This window comes from Pinus tabuliformis, chromosome 6 (assembly GCF_031772625.1).
Source record: "Pinus tabuliformis cultivar Carrire ecotype Pingquan chromosome 6, CPIR1, whole genome shotgun sequence".
In the NCBI taxonomy this organism is placed as follows: Eukaryota; Viridiplantae; Streptophyta; class Pinopsida; order Pinales; family Pinaceae; genus Pinus; species Pinus tabuliformis.
In genome coordinates this window covers 1,221,302,144-1,221,314,189 of record NC_142292.1, presented here as the reverse complement: position 1 = coordinate 1,221,314,189, position 12,046 = coordinate 1,221,302,144, and positions in this window count along the sequence as shown.

Below are 12,046 nucleotides of genomic sequence, written 5' to 3'. Positions count from 1 at the left end.
CTCCCTCATCAATTATTGTTCTGTGAACAGTTTTGTTGAGGGCTTTCACTTGAATAAGGAAAGCTAGCTGAGCTGGTAACTGAGGATCATATCCCTTGTGATCAAAGGATACAAGATTGGAATCCTTGGGATCAACCCCACCAATTGCCGATAACAATGCCTGCCTTTGGGTTGGACAATTTTGTAGCACTTCAAGAGTCGACATAGTGGATGGCGATTGGGCCAAATCTTCCACTATATTATAATGTTGCGCCGCTCTGGCACGAGGATTAAATGTCGACTTGTGTACTACACCCTTTGGCGGTTTTATTGTTAATTCAGGGATGGTGGGCGTTACAACTTCTGTCGAAGTTGTGGTCGAACTACTTGGTTGATCTTTACCTTTTTCGTTCGACAGCTGAGGATTCCCATAATCTTTGTTCCTTGTCGAAATCAAAGCATCATTCTGATGTTTCGAAACCGACAACATAAGGACTTGCGACGGGGAAGCATTTCCACTATCAACCAGATTTTGACCTGGGTTGGGAAATGGATCAGTTAACACAGCTGAGGTTTGGGAACTTTTAAAGAACCTCTTTAACTCAGCTTTGAATGGGCAATTCTTTGTGACGTGATCCTTATCATCACATATTAGACATGGATAATTTTGTTTCCCTTTGCCAGGAGGGTTTGAAGAATTTTTTCCAGGGGATGACTCACCCTGTTTTTTCTTCTTCCCTTTGTTTTGTTTCTTCTTGCTTCCTGGTTGATTGGTTTCTTTGCCTTTATCTTTTGATACGGCATTTACTTCCGAAGCAAGAATTTCTTCTTTTGCATTTTGATCCGAATTCTTACGGGCTTTCTTTGACGAAGCCTTTATCGATTTCGCGTTTGCCATGCCTATCACACCATCACCGGCATGAGAGTCACTATTTGATTTAGGAGGAGGAGGAATTGAAAAATTCCGGTCTAGGGGCGTCAGGTATTTTGTCGTAGAGCATGCCGGACTGAGTATAAACTAAGTCCAAATATTGTGCACGAGCAATAACTTGCTCCTCTGTTACGACTCCCCCCTTGGCCACATCTTCCGTAATAGCCAGAAGTAATGACTTTATAAACCATTCAGCTAATAGCTGATCGGGAACATATGTTTTCACCATTCTACGACGACGATGCCACTCATGTATATGATCAGATATATGGGTGGTAGTAGTCTGCCTGAAGTTGGTTAATATTTCTGTTCCCGTTTCATACCTTATCGGTAATTGAAAATGTGTTAAGAAAGTCGTGGCTAGGGAACTAAAATTGTCGAAAGAGGCTCTTGGCAATTCAATATACCATTTAGCCACTGGACCTGTCAATGTCCTCTGAAAAAGGCGAAGCCTTATCGAATCGTCGTTAAGGGTGTTCGACGAACACCACAGATGAAAAGTCATCACGTGATTCGATGGGTCTTCACCTGGATTTCGATTGAATTTAGGAATGTCAGATGGAAGTTTATGAGGAATCGCTGGCCACCAAGGGGCATAAGCAATCAAATCGTTGGTTAACCGGTGTAAATCGGGTAACTCTAAAGTTGCCACGAATGGTAACTGCTGATTCAGGTTAGGCGAAGCGTAACCAGGGTACGATGGAATCGCTTGAGCAGTGGGCCTTTGCATACCAACATAATGTAATTGATGTTGGTATGACTGATACGGTTGGTGGACTTGACCACTGTAAAGTGGTTGGTTTTGACCATTTTGGATATACGGTTGTCCACTGTTCGCAAAGATCTGCTGCTCAGAACCTTGGTACACTTGCTGGAATTGTGGTTGTTGGTATTGCACAAGCCATGGTTGTGAAGCCATGTTCTGTTGTGCTATGCTAACCATTGGACTGAGGTGTGGGGTAATTGTACCCGTTTGGACCTGTGTCGCCCCACCAGTTGGCGATTGTGGTTGTGACCCATGTTCAAGAGGCTGTTGCATTACAACCTGAGAAATCTGAGGTTGACATGTAACAGGTATCGCTTGAACTTGGGACACAGTCACAATGGCCGGTGTGGTTGGGATGTTCGTCATAGGTACACACTGTTGCATAGAATATACAACCCTTGGTTGTTGAGGTAGCATAGGTACCCAACTACTTGATGCAATTCCAGTATAACCTGAATATTGTTGAGAACTGCCATATGGATATCCTCCCGGAGGAGGTAATGAAAGGGCATACTGCCCCCCATACGGTAGCAATCCGGAACTCAGAGGGACGGTTAGTCCTTGAGGACTGGATGGCCCAAATTGACCTCCATGAGGATCAATCTGTCGAGCTTCAACATAAGAGTTGCTGGGTATTACTCCGGATGAACAAACTGGAACAGACCATACTGTCGAAATAGTCCCTTGGTGGACTCCTTCTAGCTGTTGTGAGCTAGTTGGGACAGCTGGTACGCCGGCAAACATCGTCGGAGTGACGGCAGGGGCTTCTGCTGTCGCTGTGTCATTTGACACAGTCTTAGATGATGACGGTTGTTCAGACATTTTAAGCCTATCCAATAGATTGCCTAGTGATTCTACAGGAACTTCCACTTGTGGTGGATTAACCTCTGATGAAGGAAAGAGAGTGACCCCGACTCCAAAATGAGTTGGAGTACTTGCTTGCGGATCCTCTGCAATTTCCTCTATCGCAATCAAACCCGATGGAAGAGGAAGACCGTCAGGTCCGTAAAATATTTCTGGTGCCGAAGAAGTGGTTGCTTCGACAGCGACAGTTGTTTGAGGAACAAAACTTTCTGGACCGGTTACAGATGGAACTGGTTCAGTTACACAAGTATTTGCCCCCAGACTGGGATCAGTATTACTGTCCTTCTGTGGCTGTTGAACTTCTTCTATAGAGGCAGGGTTTCCAGAAATGTTAGGAGTAACCGGAACCTCAGATGCAGTTGGAACACTTGTTCTAACTTTTATAGGAGATTTTGAACCGGCTAAACGAGTTCGCTTTGTCCGTACTGTTTTCGATTCCGGAGACAAAGACAGTTGACTCGTAAGCCTCCGCGAACGACGGGGTTTCAATTGACTTTCTTCCACGATTGCAGATTACTCGATCAACCAAAATATTAAAAGGGGAAATTTGTGTTTCCGAATTGAATGAATTTTATTAGACGCTTTTAGACACAACTTGCTTTTTCACTTTTTAAGAGTCGAGAAAAAGCTAAAGATGACTCTAGTCTCCTTCGATGTATTAACGAGCCCGAAGTGACAAATGGTCAGTTGGAATTTTTTAGTTATAGAGTTTGAAAAAGGCCAAAAGAAACTGCTCTGGAGATCTAGGCAGAGGGTGTGCCAAACCTTTCGCAAAACCACAGAATACGTTTTATGGTACGGGTAGTCGATCTTCGTGAATGCTGTGTTCACTGCATTGCGATCAGTAGGGCGGCCGACACGTCTTCCTATGGATAAAAGATATATGCCTATAGGGGTCTCCCAATATATACGCGACGGTACGTGGGAGCACAAGTCCGTATTAGTGCCACCGACTCTCAGGAGGAATCACCCACCTTCGTCGAGATCGACAGTCACTACGTTTAACGATGCCGGAACACGTCTCTAGCTTAGACCTCTATGTGTTTGCGTTATGTTTCAAAGCGTTGTTAGGTTCATTCAATATATTTTAAGTTGATCTTTCTAAATTTTGTCTTTCAAGGTTCACCACGAGATGTTTTGATACAAATTCCTAAATGCAGTCTAAGATGAGAAGCAAGCTTTTTCAATCTTTTCGACTTATGAAAATCTTAACTACTGAGGGAAAAGAGAGACAACATCTTTTCTCACAGATCAAAGAGCACACACTAATGCACTTTTTCCTAAATCAACAAGCAAACTTATCAAATGCAAAATGCAAAATGCAGGTATTTCTTTTCTCTTTCTTAATGTTTGTGCGATACAAAAAGAAAGCTGTTGTATAACTTTGAATTCAATTTCAAGTGAAAGCAAACAAGCTTGTCCAAAATCAAAAGACACCTTAAGATTTACTTGTTTCGACACTAGAAATATGTAAATTCAAACCATATGACGAAAGCAAAAGCTCAATCAGCTATGAACAGCAAACAAACTAACTCTTAAGATCAAAACGACACTTTATCACAGGTCTAGATCTAAGAGGCCACAGCAAGACTAGTTCACTTTCGTTATGAGAAACTGCAAATGATGTAAGAAATACACAAAGAACAAACACAGTTTCTTTATACAACTGAGGCGGAATAGTGGCAAGGAAAGTTGGCTTCAGATAGATACATTGACTGGTAACAGGCTGCAAAAACAAGGGTGAGAACAGGGCAATAAACAGCAGGAAACCCCAGTAGCACAAGGCAATACTGGTTCAGCGCAGGTAGTACACTGTCAGTTTGACATTCAGTGCAGGTAGCCCCTTCGGGAACTGCGCTGAAATGCAGACAGCCTTCACACAGCCTGCACTGAAGAACGAAACTTTCGTTTCTCTTGGTTTCCGGGTCACAGATTGCTCAAAAATTCACAGCTTTTGGCCAAATCAGAAGCTATCAGTCAAGTACACACTAAGGGATGAAAAGGAGGATGAAAAGCTATCACTAAGAGCTGTTAAGAGTCCTTGTGGATCAGATCTTCAAATCATAAACATGCCCAGAAACTGAGCTAGAGTAGCTGCCCTCTACTTTGCATTTGAAAGATCCAAATGCAGTTCGATTCGGTACTCCCTGTGTTTATGAAATGAATAGAAAAAACACAAACAACCAACAAGATACGATCCCCAGTGGAGTCGCCAATTTGTTGTTGGGAAAAGTATCCAATACGGAATGACCCTATCCCACTCTAAGGGTGATAGTACCTCAGCAACAATCAAAGCAAAGCTATTCAAGATTACTTCTTTATGAGATGTAAGAGAGGGGAGAAAGAGATCCAGTAACCATTATCTTCCGCTAATGATTGATCCAATCTTCTCTCTTTGCTGCTTACTCCCAGCTCCTTGCTCTTTCACTGGCCCAGCTACACCAAGATCCTGCAAAATGACAAGAGAGGGAAACTACAAGAAGCATACATTCATAATTGATTCAAGGATTAGAATAAATCAAATATACAAGTATCAATACGCCATTGAGACACATGCATATAGAAGAACCTCAAATGCTTTATTAATGGAAGAAGTAAAGTTCAGGAAGTAATACAACCATAAAAGGCCCAATCCAGCATCACCTCCCAGCAGAAAGAAATCTCCTCTTCACCTCCTTCAAGAAAATCACCCAATAGTTCTATACTCAAACCAACAGCACTTCCTTACATTCACAAGATTCCAGCCTCCATAGACCTCATGAGAGAGCTCTATATATAGGATTTTTGGAGAAAGGATGAGTCAGCTTGAGCTTGGCATGGAGCTGACTAGTGTCCTCTCCCACTTCAGTTATTCTTCAGTTCGTGAGTCCACTTGGAGGTTCTTGCTTCCACTTGGAGATCTAGACCCTCTTACTCATCAATAGGCGAATTCCCTAATCCAAGTGTCATTTTGGAAGCTTCCTGGGCATTGACACCTTGAGGAATGACTGTGCCACTTGGCCAAACTCGCCCAGCGTAGGTAGCCTTCATTGCAGTTGACATTCAGCACAAGTAGCCTTCATTGTAGTTGAAATTCAGCGCAGGTACATAGTGGAGCAGTTGACATTCAGCGCAGATGCTCAGTGGAGCAGTTGACATGATCCAGAATTAGCTTGTTTTTGAGTGTTTTCAGGTGGAGAACTGATATTTAGTGTTGTGGTTTGCTGACCTTGTTCCTCTAGGGGTAGGAACAACATGTTTAGGGACTTTGGATCCCTTAGATTATTGACATTTCATGCTTCATGTTGTAAGGCACAAAAATGTCTATAACACTTATGGAGTGCTGGTGATGGGAAAAAGTTTGGGAAAATGTGTGGGAGAGGTGTAATTTCAAAGCTCTACATACCCCCACTATGAAGGTGTTGCGTGTCCCCATGCAACCAAAACTTTCATCATCCTCCTTTCAGTTCATGTGTTCTGAGACCTCTACCAATACATCCAACCTTCTTTTCTTCTTTCTTGGGACCACTACCATCCTCGGCTTCCTCATTAGACACCTGAACTTGAGGTTGATGAGAGCCCTGTTCAACCTTCTGTTCTTTTTCTTTAATTTTCTATTTTTCTTCTGGCATAGCCCAAGATGCAACATGGTGTTGTCATGAATAATCTTATCTAATCTGCCCTATTCCTTCAATGTTTCATTTTCTCTTTTTATGTGTCTACTTAATACCTCCAGCTCAAAAACTTCCTGTTTCAGTGATTGTATTTGAGCTTCTTGAGTTGTATTAGGATGGGTAGATGAAGTGCCTAGATCTATGGCCGTTTTGTCCAAGGAATCTATATAATCATACATTTCCTACTGGTTCGAATCTATCTCAGGTGTGGTCTTTCTTGGGCTGACCCCAAAATCCTATTGAGAAGGATTGATTTCAAAATCTAGCCTAGAAGGACTCATGTCAAAATCTGGCTGAGAAATAGAAGTATGGTGGGGACCACGACCAAGGGGGATTGTTGAAGGTTGTTCCAGTGTTTCCCCTCCTAAATCAATAAAGTGGGGCCCCTTAATTTGTATTTTCCTCAATGTCCATTTAAGTCTGGAACTTCTCCTCAAATTTTGTGGGCTAGAACTCTGTTTTTCTTTGCCTTTCTTCTTTGCTGCAGCTGATTGCTCCTAAAGGTAAACTAGTCTTTCAGAAAGTTCTTAGTGGTCCTCTTCTGAGGAAGGTTCTAGGGTTTGATGGACAGCCTCAATATTTCTTTTCCCTTTTGATTTTCTTGGCTTCTTACCCTCAATCTTTTCCTTCCTACTTTCAGACAGTTTTTCTTCCCTACTAGTTTCTTCAACTATGTTAGTAGGAGTGTCTTGAATTCTATCACTTGTTTTCTTTATTCTGCTTCTCCTTGATGTGCTGCTTTCAGGGGTTTCTTGTGGATCTTCAAAGAAATTTCTAACTAAAAACTGCTCCCAGGTATCCTTCTTTTCCTTTGATTGTCTTTCAATCAAGATTTTCACAAGGCCGTGGTGATACACGTGGGGTTCTACGTCTCCTAGATTCTTTTGGATGGTAGTGGACATTTTCTTCAGGCTATTTAGCAAGAAATAGGGCAAATTAAGAGTTTGGTTTTCTAGAAAATTCATCAACAACCGGGTGTAGTACATGTACATTGACCCGAATCGTCCCTCACAGGTAATGAATTTCTGGATTATTAATAGTAAACTGGCCCATTTTTCTTCTAAAGCAGAGACAGGGATTCCTCTATTAAAGACGGTTACATCCATACCTGGATTTTGTAGGATAACCCTCCATGCTCTCTCGTCAAAGCTCTTATTTTTGAACCACCGTTCTCCCTCCTGTGGGAGTTCGGTTGCAGCTACTATGGACGCCTCTATAACTATGATTTTAAGGTCTCTAACCTCCACTTCTATGCCGTCAAAGGACCTAGCAAAAGTCTTCATAACTTCCTTGCTGCAACCTCTAAATTTTTGAATAATTTGTAACCACCGGGCCTTCCTTAGCATGCTTTTCACTTGTGAATACCCTTCCATAAATGTGGCCCCTTCCAGTTCTGCTCTCAACAAATCACCCATTCTTTCCTCCTATCTTAAACACGTCTGCGTGGGTATTGGATGAACGGAGGTGAGACAGCTGGGTTAGTGGAAAATGGACAGGATTTATGGAGAAAAACCAGTGACTGTTGATGGAAAATAGAGAACAAGTAGCGGAAGTGAGTTTATGCAGTGGAGCAGAGGTTTATGTGAATAGGGTAGGAATTCAAGCATGACTTCAATAAAATAGTAGGGGAGAAAAGTGAGCCCGACAGAGTTTTAAACTGAATGTCTACGAAATAGACGTAAACATGCTCAAGAAATGGCTGCGGAATTTGTGCGGCGGAGAAGATCCGTGATCAAATCAACCACGTCCCCATAATCACAAGTGGAGTGTCAAAGTACAGCCAAACCTGATTTAAATCTGGAGGCTTGATCATGAGGCCGTTTGAAAAATAAATACAAGGTTCGTGGAGGAATCATGGGTCGTGGAACAGTTATGAGCTATCAATGCCAATCATTTCATATAATGGAGCAGTGGTTTCAAAACTATATAAAATGTGCTCTAAATGCTATTTGAACTAAACCTTACTCATACCTTGGAATTTTTGTCACTTTTCGTTCATGAACCTTTGTTCAGCTACTCCTTGTTGATGATTTTAAGTGTCTCATGTCTTCAAAATATGTGCTTGGTCATACCTTGTTATAGACATTTTTGTGCCTCGCATCATGGAGCATGGAATGTCAATAATTATAGGGATCCTCAGTCCCTAAACATGTTGTTCTTACCCCTAAAAGAACAAGGTCATCAAACAACAGCACTTCCAATCAGTTCTCCACCTGAAAACACTTCAAAACAGGCTTATTTTGGATCATGTCAGCTGCTTAACTGAGCTTCTGCGCTGGAATGCAACTGTCCCACTCTGTACCTGCGCTGGAAGTCAAAAGTAATGAAGGCTACCTGCGCTGGGCGAGATTGGCCAAGTGGCACAGTCATCCTGCAAGGTGTCAACTGCCCAGGAAGCTTCCAAACTGACACTTGGTTCATCAGATTCGCCTTGTGATGAGTAAGAGGTACTTGATCACCATGTGTAAGCAAGGATCTCCAAGTGGACTCAAGAACTGAAGATTAACTGAAGAGGGAGAGGACACTAGTCAGCTCTATGCCAGCCTCAAGCTGACTCATCCTCTCTTCTTCTCTCCTATATATAGAGCTCTTCTATGAGGTCTAAGGAGGCTGGAATTTTGTGTAAAGCAAGGAGGTGCTGTTGGATTACAGTTAGAGCTATTGGGTGATTGTTTTACTAGAGGTGAAGAGGAGAGTTCTTGCTGCTGGGGAGGTGCTGCTGGATTGGAGCCATCATTGGTTGTAACCTTCTCAGAACCCTGTTACTTCTATCAATAAAGTTTTGCATGTTCTCCTATATACTTGTATTGCATTTTTTTTTATTTTTTTTGACAATATCGGTTGCTATATATTGATTGAAAAAAGTGATAAGGCATGAAGCCGTACATAGATTACTTCGATAGCACTGCAAATCCAAGGATAGAGCATGAGGTTCCTATCCTTGAATTGGTTTCTGTAACTTCTGACTAATAAACAACTAGTACTACTATAAATCCGGACGTATTGATGACACAAAAGTTTGCATTTACAATACATAGTTAATCAATGGAAATATGACTGATATTTCTCGTTGTGGAGTCCTCTGGGTGCTGTTCTGCTTCCATTGGCTTTGTGCTTGAAGATGTTGATTTTTCTTTCTGCTTTGTTTCCATGATTTCCCTTAGAATTGCCAGCAATTCCTCAGCATGAATGCATCTATTGTTGAGCCCGTTGAACTGCTCCTGAAGTGAATGAACCCTGTGGAGAAACAAATTCATTTCTGTGCGGTATTTGGAGTGGAGATTTCTGAACTGTTCATCGAATTTTGCTTCCAGGCTTCGAATCTGCTCAGCGTGCCTAGCTTCCATATTTCGCACTTGATCTTCCAGAATTCGTTGTTGAGCTCTGACCTCATCAAATTCGGCTTGGAGGTCGCGGCAATGGAAGCATTGCTCAGAACGAGCCATCACAAATTGAGATTGGATTCTAAGAGGGACAGTTTCACTGTGATGGTCAGTTGACTCCTTCTGGCTGCAGGAGAAGAAGGGGAGGGGCCGGGTTATGATGCACGGGTTATCGACAGAGCTGTAAGAGATTGAAGATAAACAGAAGAACTTCGAACCCACCGATCTCACTTCCAAGGAAAAGGAGAGGTAATAAAGAAGGTTCTGATTGATAGCGCACAGAACAAAGAGGTATAAACTTGAAAATAGAGGGGATGAGCCGGTTAGAGGCGAACTGAGGAGGCAGGATGGAAGGAAGGGGGACGGCCAGCAAGGGCGCAGAGAGAGAAGCAGAAAATGGTGAAGGAGGGGCACTAAAGCTCTTAGCTTCCCTCCGAAGCTATTCCTGTAAAAAACCACGAGATTGATTAGAGAAAAGATAGACAGAGCATAAAAAGCCGATACCAGAGCAGGGGATCTCCGTCGTGACTGATCCAGGGCGCCTTCTTCGTTCCCGCGGGGCTGCTCTTGATCATAGTGATGAATGACAATAATATGCCTTCCTGAGCCCGTATTTATGGATCGGGACCAACTGCAACGGCCTGAATGCATATCAAAGATCGGATCCTCTAAAATAATTAGATATTTTTCTATATCTCTAGGACGATTCACTGTGGCAGCAGGATCATTCTTCCGTCCTTCTCTGTGGTGATGATTTTTCCTCGGGATATCAATTGATCTGAGGATCGAATCCTGAGTGTGACTGCTTGAGCACTTCGAGCTATGCCCTGAGGCTGTTTTTGCCATACCCATCACACGCTTGCTGGGATTGCGCGCCTGAGCATTGTCAGTATCAACCTGCTTCATGGCAGAGGCTGGAAAAATGCTCTTTGACTGTGCCTCAATGCACCTTCCGCTTGTCCGACTGCTTTATTTGCATGTTTATCCGCTTCCCTATTGTATGTGCGAAGGATGTGACAGAATCGGATTTTTTCAAAATGTTCGATGAGGAGGTTGATGCGTTGGATATGCTGTTGAAGACTACTGTTTGGGGATTTCCTGTAATGGTTCATGCAGCCAATGATTATAGAGGAGTCTCCTAGAACAAGTGCATTTCTGATTCCCCTGCTTTTTAATTGCAACAATCCTTGATACAGAGCAAGAGCCTCGGCGTTATTGTTTGTTTTTTCCCCTAGACTCCATTCGTAGTTGCCTATTTCTTCTCCTGATTCGTCTATGATAATGCCTCCTGCGCCTGCTGGTCCTGGATTGGACTTGGAGGCTCCGTCAAAGAATAGGATTGGGCAGTTGTTGCTCAGTATCCATCTTTTGAATTCCTGAGATGGTAGCCTTATTTCCCAGTCTTTGGTCTTATGTTGAAGCTGCATGACATTTCTTTGAATGCTCTGGTGTTGGCCTGAGCTACCTAGGATATGCCTGATCATAAGCCTCTCTTCAATTGTATAATCAGTTGCTTTAATTGTTCTTGAACATTTGACAGCCATTGTCTCCTGCGCCAATAGATGAGCACTGCTACACGTTTTCCAGACATTGCCTTCTTTGTTTTGAAATATTTTCTTGTTTCTAGTGAGCCAGATTTTCCAAAGGAGGTTGTGGGGAATGATGTCCCAGGTTCTTGTAACTATCTTGCTCCGTTTATCTTTCCAGGGGCAATTCCTTCTCCAATCTTGGATTGTCTCAGCAATGTTTTGCTGAGGCTGCCATGTTATGTTGCCCAGATTGGCCATGATGGTCCAGCATTTCTTCGCAAAGGCGCAATCAAGAAATAGATGGTGGATGGTTTCCTCCTCGGAGCAGCAGTTAGGACAGATTGAAGGTCCATATATCCCTCTCTTTCTCAGATTTTCCGAAGTGAGGATTCTGCCCTTAAGCAGCAGCCAAATGAAGAATTTGACCTTGGGGATGGCCTCAGACTTCCATATTATTCTCCATTGGTTCCAGACCGGAGCCTGATAAGTATTGTTGCAAATGAATTGGTAGCCAGATTTAATGGTGTAACATGAGCCCGTGGGGTCCCATCTAAACCCATCTAAAGCTCCTTTTTTAATAGGGGCTCTGTTTTGAAGATTTTTAAGGAGGGCTTGGTAGCTAGAATCCAAGTATGGGGGAATAACTGGGAATTCCCAGCTAATCCAAGCACCGCTCTCAGCATCCCATTTTGAAATTTGGTCCAGCCTCTGTATGCCTTTGCTGTGAAGATAAAGGATGAAGGGAATGGCTTCTTCAACAGTGTTTAAGGGTTGAAAGCCCATGATTTTGTCAGTGGCATAATTAATGCTGCTCCCATCCCCCGGAATCTTTGAGGTGTTTTGAATAAGAGTGGGGATTGCTTTCTTGCAAAGATGCCAGATTTTGGTGGAGTCTCTTATAGGAATATCAGATTCAAGAAGTCTTTGTCTGTTGTCCGAAA